The 19,243-nt window shown below is 29.4% G+C and overlaps 2 protein-coding genes across 2 annotated transcripts in view; one reads left to right on the top strand and one right to left on the bottom strand.

Moving 5' to 3' along the window:
• The window catches only part of poe (E3 ubiquitin-protein ligase-like protein poe), a 415,170-nt gene extending 406,831 nt beyond the window's left edge, over positions 1-8,339 (bottom strand). The window contains exon 1 of the mRNA XM_080154218.1: positions 8,305-8,339. The gene's annotated coding sequence lies outside the window, so the exon portion shown is untranslated. The remainder of the gene's footprint in view (positions 1-8,304) is intronic.
• The window catches only part of LOC145314340 (uncharacterized), a 336,127-nt gene that overhangs the window by 165,246 nt on the left and 151,638 nt on the right, over positions 1-19,243 (top strand). The window lies entirely within an intron of this gene.

Here is a 19,243-nt window from a genome sequence, read left to right as displayed (position 1 = left end):
CAAAGTAAAATATAATAAAACCTAAACGATTTTTCTTGAATTATCAGTTGAAAATTTCATCAAACATGCAATTTAAGTGATGAAAATTTAATAAAATCATTTTTTGAATGTTTAGAATTACCAATTTTCTACATTTAAAACAAAATGTTAACAAAATTTAAAAACATTCTAACATATAACTTTAAAAATCAATAACATTTTATAAAATGATGTTTTAAAAAATAAATCATTATAAGGTATTAAAATGCATTTTAAGTTGCTTAAAATTAAAACGAGAATATCATTTTACACTTTCTTCTTTGTAATAGAGATTAATCGTCATTTGCTGAAAATGAAACATTTAATAAACTAATTGAATCTTTTTGTGACCATGTTTAAACTTTTTAATTTTTACACTAAGGTGTTTTTTAATGAAAATCTTTATTGAATTCTCTTGTGCGCCCAAAAAAGAAAGGGAATTTTTTACTATTTCTAGGTTATCTTATGAAATTTAAACTATATAATATGAAATAATTTTTAATTGTCTTTCTTTTGAGCCACAAAACACTGTAAAATGTAACATATATGCAAAAATAACAATTTTTTTAATGAATATTATAATATCCTTATATGACATTGCGTCAGAGCTTATTCTTTAGATCATATGTTCATGAAAAGTAGTCATAAACTTGGAGGGTTGCGCTATTTATTAGAATATTAAATAAACTTGAATGGTAAAAATATTAGCATAGCCTTTGTCAATTCAAATGCTTTAGGTATATTATTCGGAAAGTTAGTTAAAAAAGAGAGAATTTGCTGTGTATACTGTTGAAAGACTTTCAAAAATGTAAATTACAAAGCAATCGTAAAAGATCGGGTCGTAGGCGAGTCTTAGACGGGGGTTTTCTGATAGCAAATATTGCGTTATTGGTATACAATGTAAAAAAAAAACATTTTAAAGAAATTCTTTAAATAAAACCCAACGTGTATTGGCAGTACAAACATCTTAATGCTAGCAGACATATGTTTATCAACATTTGCAGAAAACTATTTCCACAAGAAAAATTATTCAGGTTTCTACTTCACAATTTTAAATATTTCTTTCTGATAAAATGTTTGACATATATCGTATAATCATTTACCAAAAAAAATATTTTGATAATTTAGATTTCAGAGAAGATTAATCCTTTCGAAAAACTAAGACGACATTTTGCATCTTCTGTCATGACATTTTAGAAAAAATATAAAAAAAACAAAATTTAGTATGAAAACTATTTTCATCGATTTTTCTGAAGGTATTATTGTATTCTGTGGCTTTGTTATTATCATTTACTTATATCGAAAGTGCCAAACATTGTACCCTAACTTATTCATTTAATAAAAAACCAAGCGTGATAGGTTTTAAGAAATGTTTTATGTCGACGTAAATTTCAGTTAAAGTAGGTCTTTTAGTAGCTAACATTTATTGCACTGGATTAGAACTGATTCTCAGCCATACTAAAAAATCATGTATAGCATCGTATTACAATCAATTTTCCACGAATATTAAAATAAAAATTATAAAATTTCCTTGTTAATTGACAGAATTAAAAAAACACTGTACACATATGATTGTCTAAAAAAAATCCAGGAAGGCATTTTTATCCATTTTAAAATTAGTTGTCCTGTCATCATCTAAGTATATGATGAGTAAAAGTGTTTCTATAAGTGCTTATTTTGAAAGCGCAGCTACTCTGTAAGCTAGGGTACCTACTAGTGTAATCATTTTATTTCCTAGTTCAGAAACATAAATAGCATTTTTAGAGTTGTTTTTAGTAAAAATTGTAATGTTTTAATATATAAAGTGGTTGGTTTTTCAGTTTGGATGTAGTTAACCACTGAACTCATTGAGTTGGGCATTTTATGGAAGCCTCTAACAGCTTCTGGGTTGATTTTGGGCTCCCTTAGTTTCAGATTTGGGGATGGTTTTAGGCTATTTTTATAGCTTCTTTCTCTTTGTGTATTCAGAGTTCATTTATGTTAGGGAAGAAACCGTTACTTTTAGGCTGCGTTACTTATGCACAAAATTATTCTTTTTCTATGTGTCATGAAGACATGTTTAAAACTAAATCTAATGGATTAAGAATTATCCTGACTTCTTATGAAGTAACGATATTATTTAAAAATTGCGTAATATATTAAGCTTCTTTATAATTAACTTTGTTCTAGTGCTTGTTCGTAGAGGGGCTTTCTCAGTCAACTGTAATAGTCATTTTTATTTAAAAAATTTCCTAACTATTGAAAATCTCAAACACTTCGTCCGTCCATCTAACACAAACGCTCTTCGACAATTGGATTTCACAGGGAATTTTGCAAATATTTTATAAGATGAAGCCTTCTGAAATTTCCTTGAATTAACAGAATTTATTATTTAAATCACTTTGAATATCAAATTTTTTTTTTATATGTTTGCATATATTTTTATCTTTATATAAAACTAACCTTTATTTTATTTTATTTCAGGTATGTCCATTTAAAAGAAATATAATATAAGAATCTAAAAAGAAAAAATACATCAAATTTCATCAGTGACAGTAATGATACAAGCATTATATTGAATTAAAAAGTGAATTCTATACAGAAAAATATCTGAATACGTTTAAAATACCTACATAAAAACGTTACAAAGAGAATGATACAATTTTAATCTAAGGTTTATTTATTGTCCATTGTCTTATCCCAGAAGATCCCTGTACTGATCTCAACCAACAATTGTCATTTTGGAAAATTACATATTTACTTTAACTTAACATAGGACCTCGCAGGGATAGGATAGGTAAATTAGAATAAACAAATAATGAAAAATAATGCAATATGGCATGCAAAATAACAGTAATATCAGTGATAGAGGGGTCAAATGACTGTAAATTACACTGATACCTCAGGTTTTATAACCAGTCCACCCTATCTTATTCGTTGGCTCAAATATTTAAGTACTTTTAAAAAAAATTATTTGGTAGTAGAATCAAAATTTGAATCTAAAAAAGTCTTTATTTTGTTTATCATCATTGTGGATGTATATCAATTTTAATGTTATTTATTTATCCTGTATTCCTGGATTAATGGTATAAAATTATATGATGTAGTTGGTATAAATATATTTGTCCTAGCCCTATGGCAATTGGCCAACGGACTTAGAGACAGCTTTTCTGATAAACAAATACTAGAAAAGTCCCCTGCTCAATTTGAATTTTTGGTTTTAAAAGAAGAAAAAAATAATTTTTCTTTATGTGTTTCTCTCGGGAGTGGTTGTAGTACACTCCCCAAAAATATTTATAAACCTTTACTGGACTTAGGGGAAGCTTTGTAAAGGAAAACAATATTGGTTCAGTGGTTAGCGAGATCTTTCGATACAGACACAGATAAGACACACATACAGACATCCTGTTACTTATATTAAGAATACATGTTCTATGAGCCTCTAGCAAAAGGACAGACACATTTGATTAACCTTCGCCTCATAATAAGATAAACTTAATTGTGTTTCTTTAATGTTGCTAATTTTAACAAGCTTTGAAATCAGAGAGTATGTGTTTTTGCGTGAAATTTACACTTTTCTAATATCCTTATCAATTTTTTTTGGAATAGTGATTCTTAGGACGAAAAGATACTCAAGGTTCACACGTAAATTGTTATGTTATGTCTGGTTAATTCTAGGATATATTTATTTTGAGTTCTTTTTCTTATTTATAGAATGGCAAAGCAGTACCAAGTATATAAAATACTGGATGCTATGCCCCCAGCCTTTAGGGGATGGCGATGGATATCTGGGAAATAGCCTAAAACCATACCATAACGTTTAAATGTTATTCCTGGAAAGTACAACTCAATGGGAGCAGCAGGTTCCGAGATATTTAGCTGCAGACAAAAAACTTTACTACCTTTATTTCATGAATATTTATTATAAAAGCAAGATTCTCAAAATTTAGATGTGTTGGTTGGTATAAACATACACCAACTTCTGCGTGTCATTTTCTCAATTTGCTTTGATTGCAAATCATCTAAACAGATATTGCTCATTTTAGTGGACTAGGATACTAAATGAGTGAATGAAAAACTTCTGTATGGATAGTTCTCTTTTTTTTTGTTGTTGAAGAAATAAAGGTTGCTTCTCTTTCTCAAGGAAGGAGAGGACATTAAACTGTAAATTACACTTGTATCTAAAGTCTTATAATCAAGATATTGTTTGTTAGGTCAAATCATTGGGTAATTTTATTAGATCTCAGTTGGTTCGTTTCAAACTAGTGGTGTGATCCTACTGATCAACCAATAATTAATATCTACAAATGGGGTAATTTTTTTTTATCGTCATTGGTGATGTATAACATTATCTTATCCTTTAAGGTCCCTGACTTTTTATAAATTATATCTGATCATCACAGGAATCTTATGTAAGGTTTCAAATCGATATGATTATTTTAACATGCCTAAGTTTATTAATATGTAGGAGATTTGTTAAGGCTAGCCTGATCAGAATAAGCTATCTGACCATTTATCTATAGTTAGATATTTATATGGTTTTAATTTAAACTAGATTTCAAACAAAATGTAAAAATGACCGTTTGTTTTCTTTAAGATATAGGAATGTAGTTTTCCAAGGGATGTAGGGATGGAACAATGGATTATAATAAATCTTCCCCTAAAATTAAAGTGTTGTTATTTGGTAGCCAATTAGGGCGTGAGAGGGAAATGGGCCGTAGTAGCTGATTTATTTTCCATTGTCTTATCCCTGATATCTGCACAGAGATAATTGTCCAAATATTTTTAATAGGATTTAGGGACGTGTAATGAGACCATTTTAATCAAAATCATTTAACAGTTAGGGCTTTTGAGTTGTTGAAAATACTATTTTTACATTTCTATTCATTTATACTATGCTTTAATCTACCAACCATTTAACGCTATTTCAATAATGATATTATGACTATGATTTTAAGTTTATATGATAACAATACTATCTTATTTACCTACCGATATCTTTGTCCCATGTAAATTTTCTCACAAAAATGTAACAGAAATTGCTCCAAATTCCAAGAAAAATGTGAAATCTGTTAACTGATACTTTTAATATTCATTGAGAAATGAGAATGCTTTAGAAGGTTGCTTTTATCATTCTCAAGACTTTGATATAGCATAGAACCATCTCCAGGGCTATTTAGTGGCTCCATAAAATAGAGAACTTAAACTATTAAGTTACTGGATCTTAATGGAAAAAAAGAGTACCTACTACTTCATATCATAGGATTGGCATGATGTCATTATCAGATAGGTAGAATAGTAAAAAAATTGATTTGCCATTGACCAATCCCCGAATCCCAAAATTTCTGAGCACACCTTTATTGTTATGAATACCATTCTTTTTGACATTTGATCTGAAAATGTAAAGGCAGAAATTCATGGAAAAGCATTAATTTTCTCTCGCTGTGGTATGCGGGGGTCAAAATTTACATACATTTTTACCCCCATTAAAATCGTTATAAAGTTTATATTGTTAGAAATCTACTAAAGGGATAGCTTATATATTTCCCCTTTGATATTTTTTTAATATTTTACTATAAGGAATTTTGATATATAGGCTTTGCATCCCTATAATTACGCCTTAAAATGTAAGTACGTCCTTGTTAAGAATCTCAAAATTACTCTACAAAAACCTAATAAAACAAATTATTTTAAGGTACTGTTTAAATACTCATATTGAAACTATCCCTTTAGCTTAAGATTTAAATGGCTAGACTGTAAAAGAAGAAATATAGACATTTCATAACTACATACTGTAATTTTCAGAAAAAAAAGCATATGTAATGCGTACATATTAACAAATATTTGATAACTATATGTAAAGAGGCAAACGATTTAATATTTGTTGGATGTTGCACCATATTTTCATATACCCTGCTAAAGTAGTACTCGCAGCAGGCTAATATAACGATTTTCCCCCTCCTCCCTTCTTATTGGATGAATTAACTGACCAATATATGAGGTTCATATTAGCAATCTAAATTGACGACAAATTTTCCCCTGTCAATAAATCCACAAATATCCTATATCTATTAAAGAGGCGGAGTTGAATTTTTGAAATTCTCGACTGTTTATATAAAACTACGTAAGTAGACATGAAAATTTAAATTCAATAATTATTACCTATAACATGCTTTTAATAAACCAATCAAACGTGAAACTTTTGTATCAAGTACATAAATGTAATGCGCAAAGCTACAATCCACAATGTTTTTACGTCCATCAGTCCATAAAACTAAATCTTGTATGCTAATAAGAATCTGAATTGTTATCAATTTTATATAACCATCTAAAGTTACATCTCTTTATCTTACAGACATATGTTAGATATGTTTCTTTTGTTAGTTCCTAATAAAGAATCACATTATATTTATAAGTTTAGCCTTTGGTTGCCTTTTTTCTACTGTGATATAGTTATCAAAAAAGGCTTAAACTCCTTTCATAGTCTGGTCAAAATCTATGCATATATATATCAGGAATCTAGGTATATGAAAATTTATGTAAAATCAAAATTTGTTTTCTTGATAAAAAGAATTATTTTTGAGTAATTTTTAAAACTTTGAGTGCAAGATGATTTCGTGCAAATGTTGCCAAAAAAAGCACCTATGTACAGACGAAATTTTGTCAATTTAATATAGTTTATAGTCCGTTTTCCTATTCCTATTTCTCTGGCATACATAAACATATGTATATAATTTAACACATATCATTTACACAATTCATATATAATCAGATGTTTCACAAAACTAACAATGTTATTCAATAGCAAATAACTCATTTAAAATTGATAATAATAAATTAAATACCTATCGAAGACAAAGATTTCAGATGTAAGATATAAAACTTTAAAAAATAACTATTAGTTTTTGGTTAAATTGTTCCTTCTGCTGTTATGTCTGTAATGCGTTTATGAAAATAGCAAAATTCTTCATAGCTATGTTAATATTTTAAATTGGTTGGTATGTAAGATAATCCAACACCATAGCAGAATGGTCAAAAGTTAAACGAAGCAAATGTATGATTAAGATAATTGTTCAATCTTAATCTTGTTTAGATAAGTATATGATAAGGGTTAAAGGTATACTACAATTCTGTTATAAAGGAGTCAGAATCTGCCTGTTCTATAGAATCTCTTTAACGGCTGGACCAAAATGTATTAATATGATAGTTTAATCTTAATTGTTTAGATAGCTATGATAAGGGTTAAAGGTATTCTACAATTCATTCTGTCTGTTTGATTCTTAGGATCTCTGTAACAGTTGGATTGAAATGCCTTAATGAAATAATTAGGATTTCTGTCTGTCTGTAAGGATCATTTAATAATAGTTATTTCTCGCATCGTATTATAAACGGCTTTCTGCGGATATAGAATGTACAATTATAAGATTAAAACTAGTTTATTAGGCTAAAAAAACTGGTAATCTTTTGATTGTACATTTTTAAATTCGTAGAAAGCTGGATATAATACGATGCTAGACATAGTTTTTTCGTATGGAGGAGAACCGGTTCCTATCCACCGGATTCGAATGAATACGAGAATAGTTATTTCTCGTATCGTATTATAAACGGCTTTCCGCGGATATAGAATGTACAATTATAAGATTAAAACTAGTTTTTTTAGCCCCGTGGTGCCGGAGGCACCGGCTAAAAAAACTAGTTTTAATCTTATGATTGTACATTTCTATATTCGTAGAAAACTGGATATAATACGATGCTAGACATAGTTTTTTCGTATGGATGAGAACCGGTTCCTATCCACCGGATTCGAATGAATACGAGAAAATCTTTTCTAACTAATGAAAGAATTAACTATTCCCAGCATTTTATTGTTTACCGTTATTAGCATCTAATAAAACTGATAAAATTAGGATTTAATAAGAATAAAAATCGTTATTAATATTGTTTACTTTTTTTTATAGATTTTATTGTTTTAAAAGGCGCCTATTTGCCAATATAAAAAGGACCGTTTAAAATAGTTCTCATAAAGAAATCTAAATACACGATAAGTTTTCTTAAATACAAATAAGATTTACAAAGATTTAATAAAAAACTAAAAAAGATGATGTTAAAGCTATAAAAAATTAATTTTAGGGTGAAAAAGGCTTTCAAGATAATAGTGCTGATAATCTATAAATATGTAATGTTCTTGTATCAAGAGAATAGGTATTTTAAAGTTAGTATGTTTTTTAACCTATTTTAAAAAATACACTATTCTAAGACATGAAGATATATTTCGATTTTAGCAATCATTTTCAATTCATTTTGTCTCTTGTAGAAGTGAATCAAGCAATATTAGCTTGGTCGTTTTAAGTTCTTTTTCAGAATAGGTTTCATGCAATCTATAATTTCTATGAACTACTGATGTTCTTATGCAGCTTATTATTGGGTTTTAAGACATATTTGTCCTTGTTAAATCTTAAAAATATTTTAATGAAAATATATCCCTACCCTCCAATAAAATGAAAATATAATGTTTTAACGCTTATCAGAATAGCTCTAGGGCAAATAATACATTAACAGCTTTTAATGTTTGTTTTAAATTTTCAACTATCGTTGTAATATTTAGAATTTACTAATAGTTATTTATCGCCATGCTATGTTAAACTTGTTTTAACGCAATTCTAATGATGTAATGATTATATTGATTTAAAAACAGCATCGAAATAATGGATATAGTATATACTTGGATATTGGGATAAGGAAAATTGTCGTCAATTTAGGTTGGTAACATAACTTATTGCCATTGTTCAGTTCGTTCATCCAGTAATGGGGGAGGGAATGTGGTAAAGTGGTGGATGGGGGGATCGTTGTTTTAGGCAGCTACAAGTTTCCCCGTATTAGAGTACATGATAATTCTAGTATAAGATCCAAGTAATAATAAATCCATAATCAAAAAAGTAAATGTCTCGTATACTAACTATAAGCTATCTATATCTTTGTGTATAGAAGATATTTAAATTTAAATCCCTTATTTGGACTTGGACTTTTGTTCAATTTTTATCAGAGATATGGATAGGTTAATGCAAGATAAATTAATCTACCACCCCCCCCCCCCCTTCCTTTTCTTGGTAGGGAGGTAAATTTCATATATATTTTACTTCTTTATTACCAAGTTAAAAATATTCATTATTGAGCCTAATATATTAGAATTAAATATCATACCTACTGTAAACGTTTTAAATAAAGAATTTTGTGGCTGATAGAGTTCTTGAGCTGAATCATCCCTTATTTTTATTTTTTATACCTATTGTATAGAAATTATTTTATTTCCTACTGACCTTTCCATGGGTTGCTTATATTTGTTCTTCTTTTCTTTGTGTGTTTATAAGACGACTAAGACTAGAGTCATTCATTTATCATCTAAAATAGTTGTGTTATATAATGTCCCTAAATAATGGGAAATAATCTTAAAGATGAGAACTTTAATTGTTTCATTTTGACATTAAAATTAAACGTCTATTATAATCTGTTATTTGCGTTTTTATTCGTTAGTTAAGCAAATAGATTTGTTCTTTTATTGATTTTGTTAGTAGCAAAGCTACTCTACAATTCAATTTTGTCTATTAGTGTTAACGTAAGTGGTCATTGCTGACTTACAATCGTGAGGAAGGAAACATTTGACGGTATAAGTTGCTGGGCCATAAAGGTTTAAAACACATTCTTTCATTCTTTTTCAAAAACTTTTGGGACTTTCCCTAATTTTTATTGGGTAGGGCAAACTAACCAGGTCCAAGTTTTTCCACCAACAATGACAACTTTGTATAAAATCATTCTTGTTTTATTATTTGATGTTTTAAGAGCTGAAAAAGAAAGATTTAAGGGTCTCTTGAAGCTCCAATCATCGACTTAAAAATAATTTCATTTTTTGTGTAGTCATCAAAAATATCAATTCTAAAACAAAACAAGGACAACTGTGTTCGAAACAATTTCTGTTGGTAATTAGAATTCTGAAGGGATAAGACAATGGACGATAAATTAATATACTTCCCCAATGATGATAAACAAAATTACCTATGCTACAGATTATAATTATTAGTTGAAAAGTTTGAGACTAACCATTCAAAATTCAATATATGGATTTAAAATATTTTAGCCAATGAATAAGTAAATTTATAAAAAAAAATTTGTGTACCAGTGTAAGATACCGTCAAATGTTTGCTCCCTCCAAGAATATACTAAACCAAATCATCGAACAAAGTAAGTTATAAAAATGCTTCGCTATGAAGAATGAAAAACAGAAAGATTTCATGAACATGTCTTTGTTAAATAATTGATTTCAATTAGGGGATCTTTTCTTATGGGGGTGTGGGGTGGCTTTTTATATCCTGTGCGGGGGGCTTTTTATGGCCCTTACACCTTTTTGCACCGTTTATTCTTTATTGGAGGGTTGAATATGTGTTTACACCCAAAAGTAGCCATCATACAGTGATGTCTTCAGAATTTTAATAAAAGGTATGCATTAAGATTTATAATTTAAGATAGAGTTGACAATTATCTGTTATACAGTAATAATAAAGAAAAAAGAAATTATCTTTTTAAAATCTTTGAATGGAATAAAGTCATTAAATTTCTTACGATTTCTTTCTTTCTCTTATTTCTCTTTTTATTATCATATGATGATTTTTGGTGTTTTTACCATCTGATTTATTTTTTTTCATTACTATATACATGCAAGCAGAATTTTAAGAATTCGTGAGAAAAAAAGTAATTGATCATTGTTTTTTTTCAGAGATTTTAAGGAATAAGAAAATGGACAATAGATTGATTTACATATCCAATACCTAGTACACATAATAACTCTTTCGGTAGATCCAAATTATAGGTTTGAAACCAACCAAACGATATTCAATAAAAGTCCCTTAAGTTTTTAAAGCAACGAATAAGAAAACGCTAATATAAAACTTTAGGGACTAGTGTAGTGTAATTTACAGTCCAATGTCCCCTCCCCATTAGGTTATTAAATACTCGAGTTCCATAAAATTTGTTTCAATTTTAGCAATTTCGCATGAGCATCTTTTGATTTGTGTTTGAAATGATTATGTAAGTGAGAGCTGCGGTTTCCCTTAGCACTAGGGATAGGACAATTAAACATAGATTAATTCTCCCCCCCCCCCCCTCCCCCCTGTATTATTATGTATTTTGTTGTTGTAGCATTTATAAATTGTTGAGTACACACTTATTTATCTCCCATTGTCCTCTCCTTCCCTGTATTGAACCAATCATTAAAATGATAGTTTATAGATCAATGTGTGTATATATTTCTACTGTGATTTCTTTAAATAGAATAGCTTTAAGAACCATTTAAAATGAAGATATTTTAAATCAAAACATTAAGTTAAAACCATCCGGTAAATATAAATTTTGAAATAAACATTATAAATCTTTAAATATATTTGTTAGTTCAAAATTTGGCTTGTTATTATAATAACTGATGATATGAAATTGTTAGGCATGCGATTAATCTTAATTATTCTTTTAATGAATATTAGCGGCTATGTCCCTAGAGGCCTCTAGGGGCACTTAATGTTGGAGAGGGAAAAGTTAAAGTTTTAATAAAAAAAAGTAAGATTAAATATAATTTTTTTTTTGGGGGGGGAGAGGGTCATTTCTTTTTGGGAGGGTGGAGATTCCCTCCCCCCAAATAGTTATAAACATACTCTTGTACCTATAAGAAGCATTACTGTAAAAGAGAACCGTATTGGTTCAGTGGTTAGCGAGATCCTTCGCTACAGACCTAAAAAGTTTACTACTTTGTATAAGAGGATATTTTTCAAAATTACTTAAGGCAAAAAGACGTTTGAGTTCCCATACTGATAGTAATCTTTTTTTCACAGATAAGATTTGTTTTCTTATTCATTTTTTTTACTTAATTAGAAACTATTTTATCAGTATAGATAAGTTTTGGAAGATAATACAAGTTTTACTTTCTCTACTAAGCTTACTAAATAATTGTACATTTTTGTCATGTTTCGCCAATATGACAATTTTTTTGCCAGCCAATAAGTAAAGAAATACAAGTCATACGGACGAACGCACTATCTCTTGTTATAGAGTAGCTGCGCTATAAGAACCAGAAGGAAATAAAACACACTAATTTCCACTATTTTGTAAAGCATATAGCGTGATGGTAGAAAAACAGCTTCTTTTGCTTATTTTATGGAAATTTTCCTCTTTCTATGTACTTGCATGCTATTATTGGAAGCGCAGCTGCTCTATAACTAGGACATGTACGTACATACGTCAAACAGCCAAAGGATATGTATAATATCTTTCTTTAGTACTGAGATAATTGTTCAAAATTTAATGAGCTATGTAATAAATATGACACTGTAATGGTAAAAAATTATGCATTTATAACCTAGGCCATCCCAGGACCCATGTAATGCTTTCTTAAATTGAAAAAAGTGGTTGGTAACTTAACGGACAAACATACAAATCCTTGCTATCCCCTTTAAATTATTTTAATCTTGGTGTTCCTGCGCTACATCTGGACCAAGTTGTCCTTGCATGCCATATTAGCAGGTATGGTATGGTGAAGAAAAGAAAATTAGCTATTGAAATTTGTTGTGTGCACGCTAATCAGCTGTTCTTACGTTCCCGCCAATAAAAGTATTGTTTTGTTTATCAATAGCGCAATAATGACCAATTTTAGGACATAAACCTTAATATTTAGTTTCTGCGCTACTAAAAAAAAACAGATTTATTTAACAAAGCCTTTCTTAAAAATGTCCCAAAAATACTTTAATTTTGATAATTTACTGTTTTGTTAAGACTCTCTTTACTAATATAATCTGTTTGAGGGGGTGGCTAGACATGATTTTATACCAAATACTGCCAGATTAGGGCCATGATATATATGCTCCTGTATTTAGTGCAATAGTGGCTGTGTCTTTAGCCTCTAGGGGGGGGGGGGGGGGGCTAGACCTGATTTTATACCAAATACTGCAAGATTAGGGCCATGATATATATGCTCCTGTATTTAGGACTTTAGTGGCTGTGTCCCTAACCTACAGGGAGGGGGGGGGGTGTTAGACATGATTTTATACCAAATACTGCCAGATTAGGGCCATGATATATATGCTCCTGTATTTAGGACTATAGTGGCTGTGTCTTTAGCTTCCAGGTAGAGAGGAGGGGGGTGCTAGACATGATTTTATACCAAATACTGCCAGATTAGGGCCATGATATACATATATATATTAGATTTGAAAAAATATTTAATTTTCTTCTTTTTTTAGGTAAGAATTGTTTTTCAAACACTATTTTAAATCGACTGTTTAGATGAAAACTACTTCATTAATCAAATAGGTAAAATTGTTAATAATATAGTAATAGAACTAATAAAACTATACTAATACCAACCTATTGCTCAATTCTATACATAGCAACCATTGTAAATTGCGATTCCTAGATTATTTCATACCATCATATCACAGCTAAGTTTCTATATAGACACGCTGTTATTGTATTGCAATTATTCTGTTCCTTTCACTAAAGAAACAGCTTTGAGTTGAACATGGAACAGAATCACACCATGGGGCGGAACCACACTAATATGCGCGCCTGATAAAGCAGCAGATTTTTCCATATTTAATTTGTTGTTTAAAAAAATTATTAAATATTAATCATTCTATGGTAAGATCTTTCAAACTGACAGAGCAATTAGTTTCTGAGAAGCTCTTTGTATGTCATGTGATAGTATTAGGCTATTTTCATGAATTTAGGCCCCTGTGGGTCAAACCCCTAGTTGAAAAAGTATTTTTTTTTTTAAAATTGAGGGTAATTTAAATTGGATATTAACCTTTCCTTTTTAAAAACCAATATGAAGCTTTCATATGAAATCTTTGCTATTTTTAAAATTTTTGATGGAGAAAATAAGAACCCATTTTTACAGTTTTACCAAACACAATTACACTCACACACACACACTCACACACCACACACACAAACACACAAATTTCTATACACCCATTTTAATCTCATATTTAAATAGAAAGAAATTTTTAGCTGAATTAGTTTATAATATATTTTTGATACCTATTCTGTTAAGTTTTTATTTTTATTTATAACTATAATAATAAGTTCTACAGCATCTAAGACATTACAATTCTTTTTAGATAAAGTTCGGTTTCATATAATGCATAATGCTGCGCATCTTATGGACATACTTGTTCTTGGCTATCATTGTAAAAAAAGTGTTACAAATTATAGAGTAGCGTTGCTCATCAAAGGTGTGTTTATTTTGGTGCTCTCAATTGAAAAATTAGAATTGCTCATTGTGGCAGGGAAATTAAGCTTTTATAGCATTAGGGCATACCAATTTGTTTTGTTCACATCCTATGGGTGGACAAGGACATTATTATACAAAGATTATTAAATAAGTTTCTCTATAAATCCTTCTTTTATTAACAGATTTCAAACATAAATTGCTTATAATACAAAATTAAACTGATGTTGTACATTAAGGGAGTAAAAAAATCAGTAATAAAATAAAAAAATTAAGAATATCAAATAAAATATAGTATAGCATGTCAGGGTTCTAAAGGGATAAGACAATGGTTGATAAATTGATGTATGTCCCTAATGATGGTACACAAAAATACCCCTTTTTGTAGATAACAACGTTTGGACACTCAACTTAATGAACAAACCAATCAATATTCATTAAAAATACCGAAAGTTGTTCAGCCAATGATTAAGAAAGGGTTATTATAAAACTTTGAGCACTAGGGCAATAAACAGCCAAATGTCCCTTCCCTTCCTGATAGCATTTAATCATTGTGTTTCTTTTGGCCACAATTGCTCTTGTTTTCTAAATACTTGATTTAACAAGGATGAAAATAAACCAAAGTGAATTATAGAGTAGCCCTGTACTTAAAACCGCAAACTGTTATGATTCTGTTAAAATAAAATTCCGCCCTTGAAACAATGAAATAAAGTACAAAATTATTATTACAGATTTTTATTCAATTTTTTAAGTAGCGTAGCTACTCTATAAATATAGTTTATGCTCTCGCCCGTTATCATAATTAATGTGATATTGTATTTAGGGAGGTAGGGTATTGGAGTGGAAATCATAAACGTCATCTCTCATTTGTTGGCATACAACTTTGGGTACTTGAAATCTTGACTGGCAGTGTCCAAACTTTTTACCCAATAATTTTAATCTACTGAAGGGGTAATTTTGGGATGTAGATTTATTTGTAGCCCATTGTCTTATCCTTTAGAATTGTAAAAATTCATGTTTGATATTTATATAAGCTTTTTCATGTGTTAATAATAAAATTGTTTGTTTTATGGCAATTACTGTTTTTATGGGGTTAAAATTCATTCAAATTATTATTTTGATAAAATTAAGATTTATTCTGCTTTTTTATTTAACGTTTTTTGATAGAATTTGTACCTAACTTATTTTTTTTATATCCGCTTGAATAGAACTGGTTCTCAGCCATACTGAAAAGTCATTTTTTGAAAAATTCGAATATTAAAATAAAAATCATAAAATACAACGTTGACCACTTTATACCTTTCTTTCACTCTTGTTAAGAAAAATCATTAACCTACATAGTTTATAAAACTGGAATTCTTCATTTTAAAGTTGATTCATAGATAACTATAGATGAAATATAAGGTAGTTTGTTTGATAAAAACTATTGTATTTTTATGATTCGACAGTTTTGCCCATTAATAAAATACCACCTAGTAGTCGACATACATTGTTGCAATTGATTGTCAATATAATACCACTTTGTTTACCGCAGTTGGGATTAATTTTTGTGAGTACTGTTTCAATATTTGTTATGATTCTAAATTATTCTATGGGTTTAGTCTTGTTATTCTAGCTGTAAGATATTAAGCAAATGATTCTTTTAATACTTAAAACAAAAGCCTATACAGATATTTTTGAATGGGTGGGAAGAGGAGGTTGTGTTATGCTCTTGATTAAAAATAAATACATAGATAGGCTGACAATGTTAAAGTTTATTTGAAGAAAGGTTTAAATCTTTTATGGGCTAAATTCCTACCCCCTATCCCCGTTAAATCATGCCCCATAGCTTAAATGTTAAGGACGAAAATTAATCTTTATTATTCCAGTTTTGAGGTCTATATGTTTTATATGTTTCTATGTAAAACTTTGTTTTCTTGCTCCTTAAAAATCTATTTTACCGCCCCAAAAAGCAATTTTTCAGCTATTAATTCTACTATTTGCCATACCATACCCTTTTAAAAAACATTTTTTTAGTCACATTTCCAATGTTTTTATAATGTTACCAAAGTTAGGTAAAGGTTGATTTTTTTACTATTGTCGTTGTTTTGTTGTTTGTTTTTTTAACCGCCTAATTAATCATTATTGAGAATATTGTTTCTTTTTGTAATGCTTATTTTTGTATAATTTCATGCTGAAGATGTTAAAACAAAGACAACAACACTTTAATGAAAATAAATTCAATGCTTTTTTTACATTTTTGTATGACATCCCAAAAAGTTCAATGGCCTTTTGATATTGGAGGGTGAAATATATTTTTTTTCTAGGGACTTCCCATTATTAGGGCAAGTATTCTAAAAAATAAATTATAAATATATTATTATTAGCAATTGTTTACACTTTTCTTCTATTCTCCATTCTTATTTACCAAAAACTTACTCCAACTTTTATTTCACACAAACACAATAAAATTAATTTTTCTCTAGAGGATTTGCCTTTAGCATCTATATTTAAAGAGGATGGCCGAAAAATAACCTAAAGCTACCAAAAGCTTGAATATACGGATACAATAGTCGAAAACCAGCCTGGGACTTACTTAGATTGCAGAATTTAATCGGTTCAGTGGTTAGTTAGATCTAAACGTACAATTTTTATTACTTTATATAATACGGTAACAATTGCACATTAATGTCCAAATATAACTTTTTTTTAAAGAATACACGTCCCTTAAAAATTTTCCTAGGGGCTTCCTAGGAAAACAAAGTGTTTTAAGCGCCCCATTTAATAGCCATTCAATATTGTACCCCTCACGGAAAGGGAATTGTAGTCTCATAAAGAAATATAGCACAGATAAGAAAATGATTTAAGTTAAAAAAAAACAGTAGATAAATTTTAACTACTGCTGTTATGTCAGACATATGATAATTGTACATTAATTTATCGGCCATTGTCCTATCTCTTTAGATCCCTGGAGAAGTAAAAGCTCACTAGCAAGCACAGTTAAGACTCTCAGCCGAAGTTTGAGCAATCAAAGGGCACTTGTTTGTATTGTTAAACTATTTGCTTGAGTTGGTGTCTGTCTGTCTGTCTGAACTCTAAGCAGTTTCTCTACTAAATATTTTCTATTTTATTACTTTATTTCAGTTAATTGTTCTTTGTTTACTCTGAATACTTATCTATTTCTATGTATTCTACATTAAGTTTTACTACCCATAGCTTTTTAATACATTTTATGTGCTTGTTATTTTAAATATTTTAATATATATAGCAGATTTATATTGAAATATATAGTGCTATATATCAGTTTTATATTAATTTTATAAGCTGACATAATCTATAAGCATATAGTAAATGGAAACAAGGATGACAGCAAGCGAAGACTAACTAAACATTAAAAATTACATATTTTTGGGAAGTGTACTTGTTGCCTAATTAATTTGGACAATGACATACATTTTAATAGAGATGCGTCAATTATAAAAGTTTGCCTTATCGAAATAGGAATTGTATGGCTTGAAATTGATAAAGCGATTCTAATATGCCTAGATAAATGAATACAGTTATTCCCTACATGCGTATAGTGTATAAAATATTTGAAATATATTGTAGCAGGTGTCATAAATAGTTTGGCAATGGGTAGGGGCTCGAACCATTGGTTTGTAATTAATTATGGTCGCTGCGAGATCAATTGACCGTGTCAGCATGACCTGAACCATCTAAATACTCCTTTCCTCCCCCGTTCCCCATAAGAAAACTCTCCGCCCCCTTCCCAACCTCAATAGATAATAGGTTAAGTGGTTATATTATAGACTTGTGTTGTAGACTATACCAAAACTGGGTTTTGAGGAAAAAAACATGAATTTTATATCATATTTATAGATAGGTATTCTAAATACCTATATTATATCCGAAGAAAACCTTTTCTGCTGTTCCAATGCAACAGCTTGTTTTTACCATTTACTCAACAATACATTTTAAACTCTAAAAAACTCTAAATAACACCATAGCATGGTACAGAATTGTTTCACGCTAATCCTCTTTTGTGCATAATCAGGGATACAGGGATAGAACAATAGTTGATAAATTAATCTTCCCCCAAATTCTTATGTGTGAAATTCTGTCTTTTTTTGTAGTGGATTCATATTAATTGGGGTGTGGAGGTTAATTTTCTATTTAATTTTACCTCTCTCCCTGGGCTAAGTGCCATTTTTAACGGATTTTCACATGCAAATTGGATTAAGACAACTGGGGGCAAAATACTTAAGAAAATCCTATTTTTGAGGATGAACCAACTTTTAACATTTTCTCTCCTTCTCTTTGTTAGGTTAGGTAAAGAAAATTTAGGGGGGTAAACTAGTAGAACCAGGGTAGAGGCGATATGAGAACTGATTTTTTTTTTAAATGTTCAATTTAAGTTTTATTAACACGTTTTCTCATTCGTTGCCTAAAACTAAAATTTCAATGGAAAATTTAAAATGAATTTTCAAAATTTAGGATATACCCAAATCTATCTCCCAGGGTTAGAATTGAATATACAGGATTTCTAAATTGAAATAAGGATTTAAAGGAATATTAGGATTAGACGGTAAATTGCTAAATTGTACTTGTACTTGTATTTGGTAATAAGAATACTTTTCTCCACCAATGAATTTTAACACTTTCAAAACATTAAGTTGCTAAAATATTTTTTTGAAACAGACCAGTTTTAGGACAATTTTACAGTGTTTCATCATTTCCACTAAATGTATCATATCATAACCCCAAGACCGCGAATTCTTACAAGAGCATAAACTGCTCCTTCACTTGGAAGGGGGGACATATTGAACTGCAAACTAAAGTGTTATGACCATGTTATCTTATTCGTTGACTAAAAAGTTTGGGTCCTATTATTAAATTGTGATTAATTATTTCCAAACTAGTAAAGTTAAAACATTTCAGCCAATAACTTTAATCTAGAGAAGTGGTAATTTTTTTTATTTTCATTCTTTGGCCATTGTCTTA

This window comes from Acartia tonsa, chromosome 3 (assembly GCF_053477335.1).
Source record: "Acartia tonsa isolate MP-2025a chromosome 3, ASM5347733v1, whole genome shotgun sequence".
NCBI classification, from domain to species: Eukaryota; Metazoa; Arthropoda; class Copepoda; order Calanoida; family Acartiidae; genus Acartia; species Acartia tonsa.
The sequence above is the reverse complement of the archived record's forward strand: the minus strand, read 5'-3'. Positions and strand labels throughout refer to the sequence as shown.